Source organism: Schistocerca americana, chromosome 5 (assembly GCF_021461395.2).
Source record: "Schistocerca americana isolate TAMUIC-IGC-003095 chromosome 5, iqSchAmer2.1, whole genome shotgun sequence".
NCBI classification, from domain to species: Eukaryota; Metazoa; Arthropoda; class Insecta; order Orthoptera; family Acrididae; genus Schistocerca; species Schistocerca americana.
Genome location: NC_060123.1, coordinates 528,695,879 through 528,712,099, shown reverse-complemented (window position 1 = coordinate 528,712,099; position 16,221 = coordinate 528,695,879). Strand labels below are relative to the sequence as shown.

At 43.6% G+C, this 16,221-nt stretch overlaps 1 pseudogene; it reads right to left on the bottom strand.

Moving 5' to 3' along the window:
• Nucleotides 1-15,424: 15,424 nt before the first annotated feature.
• LOC124617356 lies at nucleotides 15,425-15,542 on the bottom strand (annotated as a pseudogene).
• Nucleotides 15,543-16,221: the final 679 nt, after the last annotated feature.

Here is a 16,221-nt window from a genome sequence, read left to right as displayed (position 1 = left end):
ATAAAAATTTGACCTAACCTCTTTCCAGGAACGTTGGAATTGTGTTTCTATCTTTTGTAGTTTGGAAGCAAGAAATGTTTCAAAACTTGTTCCTTCTTTTTGCATAGCCTTATATTGAGCTAAGCTGCCTCTACAGCTGTCCATTATCGCGAAACTGTCGCCTGTGCAGGATTTCTCCATTATTTCCAACGAGTGTCCCATGTGATTTATGTTGGACGATGTGGGTGACCAAATCATTCACTCGAATTGTTCAAAATCCTCTTCAAATCAATCGCCAACAAATGTGGCCCGATTACGTGGTACATTGTCGTCCATAAAAATTCCGTCATTGTTGGAACACATGAAGGCCATGAATGTCTGAAAATGCTCTCCAAGTAGCGGAAGCGAAGAACCCAGTCCCTTCCACGCAAACGCAGCTCACACCACGGTGGAGCCACCACGAGCTTGCACAGTGTTTTGTTGACAACCTGGGTCCACGGCTTCGTGAGGTCTGCTCCACATACGAATCCTAGCATCAGCTCTTACCAACTGAAACCGGAACTCGTCTGACCAGGCCACAGTTTTCCAGTGGTCTAGCGTCCAACCAATATGGTCACGAGCCCAGGTGAGGCGCTGCAGGCGATGTCGTGCTGTTAAAAAAGGCACTCGTGTAAGTCGCCAGCTGCCACAGCCCATTATTGCAAGATTTCGACGCACTGACCCAACGGATACGTTCTTCGTACGTCCCACATTGATTCCTGCGGTCATTCCACGTAGTGTTGCTTGCCTGTTAGCACAGAAAAATCTACTCAAAAGCGGCTGCTCTCGGCCGTTAAGTGAAAGCCGTTGAGTCTTGGGTTGTCCGTGGTGAAACGTAATGCACGATATTTGTCATTCTCGGCACGCTATTGACACTGCAGATCTCGGAATACTAAATTCCCTAGCAATTTTCCGAAATCGATTGTCCTGTGCGTCTATTTACAATTAGCATCCCGCGTTCAAAATCTGTTAATTCCTGTCATGTGGCCATATTCACGTGAGATACCTTTTTACTTGAGTGACCTGATTACAAATGACAGCTCCGCCAATGCAATGCCTTTTCATACCATGTGTAGGCGATACAACCGCCATCAGTATGTGTGCACGTCGCTATTCCATGACCTCTGTCAAATGGCTCTGAGCACTATGGGACAACTTCTGAGGTCATCAGTCCCCTATAACTTAGAACTATTTAAACCTAACTAACCTGAGGACATCACACACATCCATGCCCGAGGCAAGATTCGAATCTGCGACCGTAGCGGTCGCGCGGTTCCAGACTGTAGCACCTAGAACCGCTCGACCGCACCGGGCGGCTGACATCTGTCACCTCAGTGTACTGAAGACAGCAAATATTTTTTTCGTCCTTAAATTGTTGATATATTATCTGGCTCGCAAGAAAAACAACGTTTTCAGAATAATCTATGATATCAGGTGTCATCTTAAAACCAGAATTTCCTCTACGTTAGTAACGTAGAGAAAGTGGCGCCCTTCCCAAATATAGCCACAGCGTAATATTTCCTGTGAGACTGAGATGAAAATTCTCGAATATTGGAAAAAAATGAAGGGCATGGAACAGTAATATCTCGACATAATCACAACTTCTATTCAGGGAAGCGGAGCTCGTAAGAAACTTAGTTGGCGCACTTCGTACGCTGAGCCAAGATTTCATTGAGAAGTTAAGCAGCTTCATGGGCGACGTTATGGAACACGAGCTTATTAAAACGTTCATTTTGTCCCCGCGGTCGTTTTGCAAAAGCACCGTCTTTAGCTGCACTGGCAATTGAATAGTGATTCCCAGCTGAAAGGGTAAAAGCATGTGCAGATGTCACAAGACATTAAACCTCGTGTTGTTTCTGTTGACTGCAATAACTCAGCTACGACTACGGGCAGTAATCCGCTGTCGGTAAATTAAAACGTCCACGGTCTTGGTGCTTCATCGGAAATTCTGTAGCCTGTTTTATTTAATGTATTCCAAGAGGGATTTAGAATGCCTTTTTACACCTCAAATTACATATTCAATGGCAACTGAAACGTTTATATACACGTTTTAGGGCGCCTTTATTGTCTTGGACCTACTTCATGTCCCGCTTTTTGTATATAAAATAATCAAGCTACGATTTATAACATTCTAGTTAGGAAATGTCTTTTCGGCTATCATAGGCTAGCTATAACACGTTACGAACTGAAATTTTAAGTGGCTGTTACAACGCCCTTCCATGACAAAATCCTACCATAATATGGATTTACTTTGTTGTCCGCAATATACGGAGTGCTGCCAAATTCCTCATGTAAACGTTGAGAACTTTTAGCGAATACCATCTACGATTTGATGCTTCAGCACTTTATGAACGTATTCTTAAATAATGTATTTCGCTCGAAACGCTTTTATTTCAGCCTGCATCGTGGACATACAGAATCTGATTACAGGATTCGTTGATTGCTTATCAACATCAGACTATTACTATTGAAAATACAATTCCCTTAATAATGGTTCACTTTCTGAAGTTAATTTCACTCCTTCAACACACGATACACACCTGTGAGTCTAAGCTGTAACCCTACCTTACGCTATTCTTAATTTTGACTGCAAACACTGGCTTTCTGTACGTATCGTAGCTGAAACAATCCCATCTCTTTATGACGATTCATTTGATGTAGGGAAAGCGTTTAATAGATTTTCAAATGCAATGAAGCTACTTCAATTTTTCTTTGTTTTTCTTCAATTTACTAAACTTTTATAGCACCGTTTACCTGCAGGAATCCTCATACTCGTTCAGCACCTCTTTCAATCCTCACTCTTTTCTTATGTTTCATAGTCATCAACAGTGTAAAAGTCTCAGATGTCTCAACAATCGTTGGACTGTCTTTGCATTTATTTAAACTTTCCACACATATCTGCGTAATTATGACGTTCTTAAAAATGTATTTTACTTTTCTTCAGGTTCGTAGCCTGTTGAATGTCTTTCGATTTGAAGCCGCTTGGGAGGCTTGCGTTCCGATGGTAATGCTTATTTATTCAAACTGCTTCTCTTTTGATGTCGTATCCTTCTTTGACATAAAAAATTTATGAACGTAATATAAAAGCTGGACATGGCGGTTAACTAAAATAAACGTTTTGCAAAGGAAAAAGCAGATCGTCAGCCGCATATGTTAAAAGGTTAATTTGGCGATTAATTAAAATATTGCCAGAGGCGAATGAAAAGTGCGTATCGTACACGAATATATAAAACAGATAGACGGTTGCATAAGGTAAAACCGAAAATCCGATGTGCTGACTGATTAAAATACATACATAGATGAGTGAAGAGACGAGTGGATGTAGAATGCCAGGGATAAAGCTATCAAGGAATGTAGCATTTAAAGGTATCACTTAGGAGGGGGTTTGTCTGGGTGAATATTTGGAGGAAGGACTGGGGAAGAGTGAAGAGGGATGAGGTTACGAGCCAAGTCTTAGGAAGTGGGTGGAGAGAATTAGAGGGGAAGGGAGCCGTGGCTAGAGGCGAGTAGTAGGGATACCCTAGATCTGGTAGGATGGATGTACATCACAACAGATTTCATGTCGGATAAGTGACCTGCGAAGAAACCATAGGTAACAGAAGAAATACTCCAGTTCGTGGATGAAAGAAGGAAGTACAAAAATGTTCAGGGAAATTCAGGGGTACAGAAATACTAGTCCTCGAGGAATGAAATGAATAGCAAGTGCAGGGAAGGTAGCGTGAAATGGCTGCATGAAAAATGTGCAGAAATCGAAAAAGAAATGATTTTTGGAAGGACTGACTCAGCAGACAGGAAAGTCAAAACAAGCTTCGGTGAAATTAAAAGCAAGGTTGCTAATATTAAGAGTGCGATGGGAATCCCACTGTTCAATGCAGAGTAGACAGCGGATAGATGGAAAGAGTGCATTGTAGGTCTCTATGAGGGGAAAGATTTGTCTGGTGTGATACAAGAAGAAACAGGAGTCGATTTAGAAGAGATAGGGGATCCCGTACTAGACTCAGAATTTAAGAGAGCTTTGGAGGACTTAAGATCAAATAAGGCAGAAGGGATAGATAACATTCCATCAGAATTTCTAAAATCATTGGGGAAAGTGGCAACAAAACGACTATTCACGTAGGTGTGTAGAATGTGTGAGTCTGGCGATATACCATCTGACTTTCAGAAAAATATCACCCATACTATTCCAAAGACTGTAAGGGCCGACAAGCCCGAGAATTATCGCACAATCAGCTTAACAGCTCATGCATTCAAGTTTCTGACAAGAATAATACACAGAAGAATGCAAAAGAAAATTGAGGATGTGTTCGATGACGATCAATTTGGCTTTAGGAAAGGTAAAGGCGCCAGAGATGTTGCGGTTGATAATGGAAGCAAGACTAAAGAAAAATCAAGACACGTCCATAGGATTTGTCGACCTCGAAAAAGCGTTCGACAATGTAAAATGATGCAAGATGTTCCAAATTAGGGGAAAAATAGGGGTAAGCTATAGGGAGACTCAAGTAAGTGCTCAGATTAATAAAGGTGTAAGACAGGGATGCAGTCTTTCGTACATACTGTTCAATCTGTACATCGAAGGAGCAATGATGAAAATAAAAGAAAGGTTTCGGAGTGGAATTAAAATTCGAGGTGAAAGGATATCAATGAAACGACTCACTGATGATATTGCTGCCCTAAGTGAAAGTGAAGAAGAATTGCATGATCTACTCAATGGAATGAACAGCCGAATGAGTGCAGAATATGAATTGAGAGTAAATCGAAGAAAGACAAAAGTTATGAGAAGTAGCAGCAACGAGAACAGCGAGAAACTGAACATAAGGATTGATGGTCACAAGGTAGATGAAGTTCAGGAACTCTGCTACCTAGGTAGCAAAATGACCTATGACAGACAGAGCAAGCAGGTCATTAAAAGCAGGCTAGCACTTGAAAAAAGGGCATTATTGGCCAAGAGAAATCTACTAGTACCAAATATAGGCCTTATTTTGAGGAATAAATTTCTGAGAATGTACATTTCGAGGATATCATTGTATTGAGAAAGGACAAGTTACTCTCTCACCTATTTTTTTTCACATATGGAAAATTATGAAAGATTTTATTACAACCTGACACACCTTGAGTGAGACTCTAGAAGGTTAACAGCCTGAGCAGATGTTGATGGAGCCTGGTAGGGCGCTAAGAGCATAAGGTGTTTTTATGATTCTTAGCTCATAGAAACGCCTTTTTGGGTGTTGAAAGCAATTGGCGGTAAGCCCATCCCTTAGTAAATCTTGCCCTGCAGGCCCGCAGCCTTACGGGGTATCCACTCATTGAGACAGGGCTCCAGCAGAACAATGTTATGATACCTGCTGCGGTGCCAGCAGAGGCCTGGGCTGGGGCAGTGGTCTAAAGGAAGGCGTCTACACAGTGGAGTCATAAACTGGGCATTGTGTGCAGAGCCATGTATAATAAAAATTCACATGTCTTTGTGTTTGCTAATTGTAAAAATAGGCCAGTGAACCACTTCCCTTGGCTGGCTTGGTTGTATAACAAAACTCCAGCATCTGAGAAACATTTAGAGATGGACTCTTTATTACACATCATAGCTAGGACTAACAAGCTCAAAGGCACAGGTGATTTAGATAAAGATCTTTGAGATTGTATCTGTTCGCTTGTTGCTGTGGGATGCGACATGACTTCAGAAAAAATCATCTTTTCCCCCACTGCGAAAACTTAAAAAAGCCAGTAATTGGTAGTTTCTTTTTTTTTTAGACATGCAGGTTTCTTAACACTTGCCCTGATTCGACATGAGTTTGTTCTGTCATGTGGGTGGGGGTTTTAGCGCATCTAAAGCCTTGCGTTTGGTGTCCTTGTGCGCTGTCGTATAAGTGAGCTGTATTGGCCGTTCGTACGACCAGCGAACAGTTGTGTCACGCACTGAAATCTACCGTGATTTCAGGGTTCTGGTAGAGACCATCGCTAGACCATGAGATTATTGCCTTAATTTCTTGGCCGCGATCGATTCACAGGTGCCGCCTCCACGTCTCTCCTCCACCGCACACATCTTGCGAGCTGCAAGTTACATCCCCGGCACAAAGTAAACAGGGTGACGTACTATCGCTCTGGCACTGTTAAGGCGTACAGATCTCGCCACTTGCTCTCAGCTGCACCTATGTAGAAAAACTTCAGTAGATTTGATCAATCAAATTCTGCTCAGCGTCAGATCAACTCAGCTTGCGTTATCCACATTGACTCACTGATCACCTAGTTAAACTGTCTTTGCCAACCAGGATCCACCCAGTGTTGTATTAATGCACCTGTTAGTTGTTTAGGGTATTCAATCTATAACTTGTTTAGTATAATTTATGTCTTCTTTTTGGGAAAATAAATGTTGTTAGTACACCAAATTTTGCCAACATTCTCAATCAATTAAATAAACCCACTGGAGTCACCTTTCAGTATGGTAGTGAAACATGGACTATGGGAAAACCGGAACAGAAAAGAATCGAAGCTTTGAGATGTGGTGCTGCAGATGAATCTTGAAAATTAGGTAGCCTGATAACATAAGGAATGAGGAGTTTCTGCGCAGAATCGGAGAGGAAAGGAATATGTGGGAAACACTGACAAGGGAAAGTGTCAAGATGACAGGACATCTGTTAAGACATAAGGGAATGACTACCACGGTTCTAGAGGGAGCTGTTAGGTCAAAAACTGTAGAGGAAAAGAGAGATTGGAATAGATCCAGCAAATACTTGAGGACTTAGGCTGCAAGTGCTAATCTGAAATGAAGTGGTTGGCACAGGGCAAGAATTTGTGGCGGGCCGCATCAAACGAGACAGAAGATTGATGACTAAAAAAAAGTTAAAAAGAAAGGGAAGGCGATTCAAGTTTCGTTGGGAGAGGACATAGAGGGTGTGGAGCTATAGTGTCCGGGGAATGTGGTGATATAGACGCAGCAGAGTAACAGGAGCAGCGAGCAGGGGGGGGGGGGGTGGAAACTAGGGGGTGATTACTGTCCATTTTACGGGTAACGTAGGATATTCAGAGGTACTGAAGATGGAAGAGTAGACTGCAGAAGTTAATAAGTTGGCAGAGCATGCGGGTGCGGGAGGGTAAGCGGATTCGAAAGGCTAGGCAGAGTGGTGGCATACGGCGATCTGGAGGACTGTGATAAAAGGAAGGAGAATGGTAGTCCAAGCCACTTTTGAATAGCGAAGAAAGGGTCGTATCAGGCTTTATAGGTGTGGAGGATTGTGGAAAGGTGCACATACTGGTTAATAGTTTTAGTAATTTTAGTCTTTTGTGGGCTTTATGTTGAATAAATGGAAATGGCTCTGAGCACTATGGGACTTAACTTCTGAGGTCGTCAATCCCCTAGAACTTACAACTACTTAAACCTAACGAACCTAAGGACATCACACACATCCATGCCCGAGGCAGGATTCGAACCTGCGACCGTAGCGGTCGTGCGGTTCCAGACTGTAGCGCCTAGAACCGCTCGGCCACTGCGGCAGGCTTATGTTGAATAGTTAGTAGATGGGGCGTCCATGTTAGTCCGAGGTATTTTAGTGTGCTAGTTAACAGGATAGGACTTTCGTAAATGGTAAGGTAGAAGTCGTAGGGTGGTTGAGCCTATAATTATTTTCTTGGTTTTGGTAGAGGTGATTCTGAGCAGCCGCTGGTTGCACCAGGAGATGAACTGATTGAGATACAGCTGGAGGCATCGTTGGGATTTCTGGACGGTAGGCTAGAGAGCGAGGAAGGCATACTGGAGGAGACGAACAGGAGGGGGATGCTTTGACATATCGATAGAAGAGGTGAGAGGAAAAAATGGTGAGGCACACTTGCAGCGATATCTAAGATTGGGAGATCGTTTTGCTGTTAGAAACAAAAGACTGGCGATTAGAGAGAAAGGAAGCGATAAGACGGACGTAAATTATTGGCAGTGCTTAGGTCTGGAGTCGAAAGAAAGCCTGGAATACCACACACGGTCATAATTTGTTTTTTTTTTTTTTTTTTTGAGTCATCAGTCTGCCGGCTGGTTTGTTGCGACCCGTCATGAATTCTTCTCCTGTGCCAAACCTTTCATCTCGGAGTAGCACTTGCAACCTACACCCTGAGTTATTTGCTGGATGTATTCCAATCTCTGTCTCCTTTTACAGTTTTTCCCTCTACAGTCCCGTCTAGCGCCATGGAACTTACACCTTATGTCTCAACTGGTCTCCTGCCACCATATCCCTTCTTCTTGTCAGTGTTTTCCACATATTCCTTTCCTCTCCGACTCTGCGGAGAACCTTTTCATCCCTTACCTTATCAGTCCATCTTATTTTCAACATTTTTCTGTAGCACCACACCTCAAACGTTTCGACTGTCTTCTGTTCTGTTTCTCCCACAGTCCATGTTTCACTACCAGACAATGCTGTGATCCAAACGTACATTCTCAAAAATTTCTTCCTCAAATTAATGCCCATATTTGAGGCCAGGATCCCCTTTTTGTCAGTGCTAGCGTGCCTTTTATGTCCTTCTTGCTCGTCCGTCATGCGTTATCTTCCTGCCTAGGTAGTAGAATTCCTTAACTTCGTCGACTTCGCGATCATCAATCCTGATGTTAGGTTTCTTGCTGTTCTCATTTCTGCTACTTCTTATTACTTTTGCCTTTCTTTGATTTACTTTCAGTCCAAATTCTGTTCTTATTAGAGTGTGCATTCCATCCAGCAGACTCTGTAATGCTTCTTCACTTTCACTGAGGATAGCCGTGTCATTAGCGAATCTTATCATCGACATTGTTTCACAATGAATTTTAATCCCGCTCTTGAATCAAACTTTTATTTTCATCATTGTTCCTTCGATGTATAGATTGAACAGTAGGGGCGAGAGACAATATTTCTGTTTCACACCCTTTTTAATCCATGCTGATTGTTCCCTCTTGGTTTTTGTACGTATTATACACTCATGCTCATAAATTAAAGATGATGCTGATACATGGCGAAACAACGCTCTGGTGGGCGGTTTGCGGGTTTAAATCACCTCAGGGTGTGACCATGCGGTGCATTTGACCTGCGGTCGTCGCAGGGTGGCGCTGGCAGCAGTGCACATACGCAGAGGTGTGTTGGCGCATCTCACAGTACGGTGCAGCGAGTAAGTGTGCAGACGTTTTCAGACGTGCTAATGGTGTCTGTATGTTGAAAATGGCTCAAAGAACACATATTGATGACGTTATGAGGGTTAGAATAATAGGGCGACTGGAGGCTGGTCAAACACATCAGGTCGTAGCACGGGCCCTCCGTGTGCCACAAAGTGTGATCTCAAGATTATGGCAACGATTCCAACAGACAGGAAACGTGTCCAGGCGCTACAGTACGGGACGTCATACCGTGTACAACACCACAAGGAGACAGATATCTCACCATCAGTGCCCACAGACGGCCATGGAGTAGTGCAGGGACCTTACCGCAGTCACTGGAACAGTTGTCTCCAGACACACAGTCTACAGACGACTAAACAGACCTGGTTTATTCACCTGGAAACCTGCAAGATGCATTCCACTGACCCCTGGTCATAGGAGAGCCCGTAAAGCCTGGTGTCAAGAACACAGTACATGGTCACTGGAACAGTGGACCCAGGTTATGTTCACGGACGAGTCCAGGTATAGTCTGAACAGTGATTCTCGCCGGGTTTTCATCTGGCGTGTACTAGGAACCAGATACCAACCCTTTAATGTCCTTGAAAGGGACCTGTATAGAGGTCGTGGTTTGATTGTGTGGGGTGGGATTATGATTGGTGCACGTACACCCCTGCATGTCTTTGGCAGAGAAACTCTAACAGGTCAGATGTATCTGGACGTCATTTTGCAACAGTATGTCCGCCTTTTCAGGGGTGCAGTGGGTCCCACTTTCCTCCTGATAGATGATAATGCACGGCCACACCGCGCTGCCATCGTGGAGGAGTACCTTGAAATAGAAGATATCAGGCGAATGGAGTGGCCTGCCTGTTCTCCAGACCTAAACCCCATCGAGCACGTCTGGGATGCTCTCGGTCGACGTGTCGCTGAACATCTTCAAACCCCTAGAACACTTCAGGAGGTCCGACAGGCACTGGTGCAAGAATGGGGACCCTATACCCCAGCAGCTGCTCGATCCCCCGATCCAGAGTATGCCAACCCGTTGTGCGGCCTGTGTACGTGTGCATGGTGATCATATCCCATAGTGATGTCGGAGTACAAGCACAGGAAACAGTGGCGTTTTGTAGCACATGTGTTTCTGGACGGTTTTCTCAACTTATCACCAATACCGTGGGCCTACAGATCTGTGTCGTGTGTGTTCCCTTTGTGCCTATGCTATAGCGCCAGTTTTCTGTAGTGCCACGTTGTATGGCACCACATTCTGTAATTATCCTTAATTTATGAGTATGAGTGTATATTACACGTCTTTCCCTATAGCTTAGCCATGCTTACCTCAGAATATCAAATATTTTGCACCATTTTACATTGTCGGATTCTTTTTCCAGGTCGACAAATCCTATGGACGTGTCCTGATTTCTTTTAGTCTTGCTTCCATTATCAACCGTATCGTCAGAACTACCTCTCGGGCTCCTTTACCTTATCTAAAGCCAAAGGGATCATTATCTAACAGATCTTCAGGTTTCTTTTCCATCCTTCTATAAATTATTCTTGTCAGCAGCTTGAATGCATGAGCTTTCAAGTTGAATGTGTGAATTATCGCCAGACTTTTGCATTCTATACACGAGCGTGAATAGTCGTTTTGTTGTCACTCCCCCCAATGACTTTAGAAATTCCGTTGGAATGTTATCTATCCCTTCTGCCTTATACGATCTTAGGTTGACCAAACATCTTTTAAACTGTGATTATAATACTGGATCCACTATCTCTTCTACAACGACTTCTGTTTCTTCTTCTACCACGTCACCAGACAATTCTTCCCCATCAATGAAGCCTTTACTGTACTCTTTACACCTATCCGCTCTCTCCTAAGAACTTAACACTGGAAATTCCATTGCGCTCTTAATGTTAGCACCCTTGCTTCTAATTTCATCGAAGTTTGTTTTGACTCTTCTACATCCTGAGTCAATCCTTCCAACAATCATTTCTTTCTCGATTTCTTCACGTTTTTCATGCAGCTGTTTCGCTTTAGCTTCCCTGCGCTTCCTATTCATTTGTTCCTAAGATACTTCAGTGATCATAAATTTCTCTGAACGCTTTTGTACTTCCTTATTTCATCGATCGAGAGAGGTATTTCTTCTGTTACCCCCTAATCCTTCGCAGCTACTTACTTTGTAACTATGCTTTCCTTTCCTAATTCCGTGACTGCCCTTTTTAAAGATGTCCATTCTTCTTCAACTGAACTGCCTACTTATTTATTCCTTATTGCAATATCTACAGCCTCAGAGAACTTCAAGCGTATGTTTTCATTCCTTAATACTTCCGTATCCCACTTCTTCATGCATTTATTCTTCCTGACAAGTGTCTTAACTTCAGCCTACCTTTCATCATTACTAAATTGGATTCTGAGTCTATATCTGCTCCTGGGTACGCCTAAAATTGCAGTATCTGATTACGCTCTGTCTTACCATGATGTAATGTAACTGAAATCTTTCCCTATCATGGATTTTTCTATATATATCTTCACCTGTTGTGATTCTTAAATAGAGTATTCGCTATTAGTAGCTGAAATTTGTTGCAGATCTCGATTAGTCTTTCTCCTCTCTCATTCTTACTGCCAAGCCCGTACTCTCCCGTAACACTTTCTTCTACTCCATCCGCTACAACCACTTCCCAATACCGCATGATTATCACATTTTCGTCTTTCTTAACATATTAGATTACCCTTTCAGTATCCTCATGTAGTTTCTCTATCTCTTCATCTTTTGCTTGCGACGTTGGCACGTGCTGAACTATCGTTGTCTGTGTTCGTTTGCTGTCGATTCCAATGAAAACAGCCCTATCATTGAACTGTTCACAATATCTCACTATCTGTCCTACCTTCTTATTCATAACGAATCCTATCCACGTTATACCATTTTCTGCTGCTGTTGATGTTACCCTATAGTCCTCTCACCAGAAATTATTGTCTTCTTTCCACTTCACTAACACCCGCTACATCTAAATTGAATCTTAGCATTTCCCTTTTCAGATTTTCTAGCTTTTCCGTCACCTCCAAACTTCTGACATTCCTCGTTCCAACTCGTAGAACGTTATTCTTCCATTGGTTAATCAGTCTTTTTCTCATGGCCACCTCTTACTTGCCACTGCCCCCCCCCCCCCCCAGAGGTCCGAGTGGGGGCTAGTCCGGTATCTTTTGACAATGGAAAGATTATCTTGATTCTTTATCAAATACAGACCACGTGCCACATGTCCTGTGGATACATATTATGTGTCTTTAATGCAGTGGTTTCCATTACATCCCCATGCCGCTGATCATCACTGTGTCCTCCGTCTTTAGTAATAGTTTCCCATCCCAAGGGCAAGAGAATTTCCTGAATCTATATCGGCTTCTCCGCCCTCTTTGATAAGGCTGTTAGCTGAATGAGAGTGACCTGTCATGCTAGAAGTCTTTGGCTTCCACTGCTAATGATTTTTATCCAAAATTTATACTGTGGTTTGGTTCGTACCGAGACCGAGGACACTAATAAGACACAATCCCTAGACCACTTGTGCATTAATGTCAAGATCTAGGGAGACAAAAATGGAGGATTTGTTGGGGTAGGGTATGAGTAAGGTAGAGAAGGTAGCCATTAGAGGAGAAATTGTAATGGAAGCCACATTGATGGATGTGGATGGGTAGGTGTTGTAAGTATTTATCGATAGGTCGGGAGAGGATGGATTCAGAAACTTTGCTCAACACAGAGATGCGGCTGATGCGACCATAGGAGAAGGCGTCAGTGACAGGTTTATTAGGTTTGAGGAAGAGGAGGATTGGAGAGGTTTTCCTCGGCTCAGTAAAGAAACTCTTGAGAAGGATTGTATTATGCAGTCTTGACTGGGAGCCGTTTGCATTTGTGATAGAGTATCTATTGAATGTCTTGTGTCGTTATTGGAGTACTGAGTTCTGTCAGTGGGATATTGTCGAGGTACTGGAAGCTAGGAGCGAGGGGTAGGAGGGAAGTACTGGCACCCTCATGGAGTGTCGAGAATAAGTGGTAATAGGTTTGTCTGGGATAGTGAAGCTATTAGGCAGGTAGGATGCACAGTGATTGGCTTTGCTTAGTTCGTCAGGGAAAGAGTGGCTGTTAAGCAGGAGGGGTGCGGGGGGGTGGGGGGGGTGTAGGAGAGAGGGCGTCATTACCTCATGATGACCGCATTTCAGATGTTGTCACCCATGAAAGTTCGATAGGGCCCTGGAAATCGGCATCCCCACAATTTCGGCATCCGTAGCCACTAAGGCTAATTACTGGGCTAAGGAAGCCACCCGTCTGCTCCAGAAAGATTAATTCTGTTTTAGAAGGGTATATGTTTTAATGAAAATACAAAGTTGGGGTGAATTTTAGCTTGCACCAGCTGTAAGTTCCTACTTCATGCTATTGCCGACAGGTGTCTCCCTGCTGTAGTTGGCTCGTTTATTATCCTACGTGTGTCGAGTAGAGCTGGCAACATACACTACATCAGGCGGCATTTAGTTACAACTGTGCGGCGCGCTGTATTCGTCGAGAGTAAGGCACCGAACTTCCGAAGCTCGAAGCAATTCGATTTTGGAATCAACAGTTTTAAGGGGCTATTTGTTAGTCGATTGGTTTAAAGGAGGGGGGGAAGGGACCAAACTGCGAGGTCCTTGGTCGTCAATTTGTTAGTGTAAAAGGTAATCCGCAAATCACCACCGTGTTCTCGTTGAAGATGTGGAGCGCATTATATCGAGCGATTCTGACACGGTTCTGCACGTAGTCCACTCATGTCCATACGTCGTGCCAGTTGAGAGTTGGCCGCCCCTCTTGAACATTCCTGACAAATGAACCGCGCCTTCTCACAGACGTCGAAATTTGTAGTGAAATAAGCGAGAGCTCCAGATGGCCAAGCATTTAGAAAAAATAGCTGGATGAAGCACCCATTTATGTTAGCGTAGATTCCAGACAGCGGTTGGCACATTGGAAACAGTGCGGAACGGTAAATAAAAGGTCGAGGAATATAGTCCCAATGCAGAAAGCATTATTTGTTTTCTGTTTTTACGTTACTGTAAATACGCTAAGATAGTGTTCAGTATATTGTAATTGATGTAATGAAACCGTATGTGCAGGAGAACAAACGTCTTCCGTTAATTGACTCGTGGGGAGGACAATCTACAATTATACGGAGACATTTTACAAGCTGAAGAAGGACTGCCGTCTCGCAGAATTAAATTTACTCCCCCTCCCCTGCCCCCTCCCCCCCGCCAAATGCACTCCACTAGTGCAACACTGCCATGTCCAATCTTACCGTCAGCTAAAGAATTTGATCAAAAAGCTTCAACACTGCCATTGTCTCATCGAGAGAGGAAAGAAATCACATCCCGAGGAGACTGTATCAAAATGCATTCAGTTGTGCCCCACTAGCTATGCTCGATAATATTGTGCGAAATGTTGCGTTACGCATGGTTTTTTGCCAAACTGTGCCATGAGAGACAATCTTTTATGAACGGAAACATGTTTGTTTTTGTATAGAAACTTTAAAAAAGCTATGTTATTGTGAATATGCGGCGTTTATAATTTGTGCAAGATGCCCAGAAAATTAAAGATACCCGTGTTTTTTCAATGGATGTTATCCAAATACGTGTGCATTATCAACTGTAAAATACGAAAAGTATTTACGGTAATTTTATATACGAAGTGTTCTTCTACGCCTTACAATCCCATTTTGCATACTTATTTGCAGTTCCAAATTTCCTTTTGCCTTTTAAGTTTCCACATAGGGACACCATCTCATGCCCCTCAGATTACCATTCTGTATTCTTACTGCTGGGCCAACCGATGCGTTTAACCCATGCTAACATACGTGGCTCATGCCTCTCTCGACCAGTCGCAAAAATGCTATTTTTTTGTAAACGCTTGGCCAACTGAAGCTCCGACATTTTTCGCTAAGGCCTTCTTATACCGTACGTCAGGACGAAACCGGTGATGCCGAGTAGGTCAGCTACTTTGCAGCGATGCTTGTGTCTTAAACCAAACGGGATTCAACTATTACAAGCCCTTCATGATGGTGATAAACAACAACGTGCAGCGTTTTATGAATTAAATCTGGGCGTGGAGGCACTCCGTCTTCAGGCCACAAGTGGCCCATCGGGATCATCCGACCGCCGTGTCATCCTCAGCTGAGGATGCGGATAGGAGGGGTGTGTGGTCAGCACACCGCACTCCCAGTCGTTATGATGGTTTTCTTTGACCGGAGCCGCTACTCCTCGGTCGAGTAGCTACGCACTTGGCATCACAAGGCTGAGTGCATCCCGAAAAATGGCAACAGCGCATGGCGGCCTGGATGGTCACTCATCCAAGTGCTGGCCACGCCCGACAGTACTTAACTTCGGTGATCTGACGGGAACCGGTGTATCCAATGTGGCAAGGCCGTTGCCCTGGGCGTGGAGGAGAAAGATAAAAATTTCCTTTCACGTTCAGTGTTAACTGGTGGGCTACGTTCCATTTAAGTGGAAAAGCGTACTACCACAACATAAGAACACTATTGCTACAGGCTATAGTCGAGCTCGAGAAATACTTTCCAAAGATTTATGTGTTTAGATGATTTACGACACGTTCTTTTTTGCTGCAAAGACGCTTACAAGAATGTCGTACATGTGAAACGCTGAAAATTACGTTTTTGAACGGGATTGGGCCACCCACCACCGCATTGGCACCTGCATGTAGGAGTAACAACGGATCACCCGTATGGAGTGTGCTGCTTCCACATCGCCCCATTGGCCGCCAGCGTCATCTAATCTCACGGAAAGTGACCATTGTTGTTGGAGTTTGTGAAAACTATGTGTATCCATTCACGTAGAAGCTATGTTCTCGTGAAATCGAATGAATGTTCTTGAAGCAACATACACGATGAGTAAAGTTTAAATTATCGTCTCCAAGAAATAAACTTTCGTAATTAATTTTTTGTCTAGTATCAGGCAGATATCTCCAATGTCGGTAAGCACAGAATTTTAGTGCATCCCATCTCCACTTTGACAGTGAGCTGTGCGACTTGGTTTAGCTTCCCCTAGGGCCGTGGTGCGGTAGTGGGGCGCTGGGATTTCACTGCGTACTAGG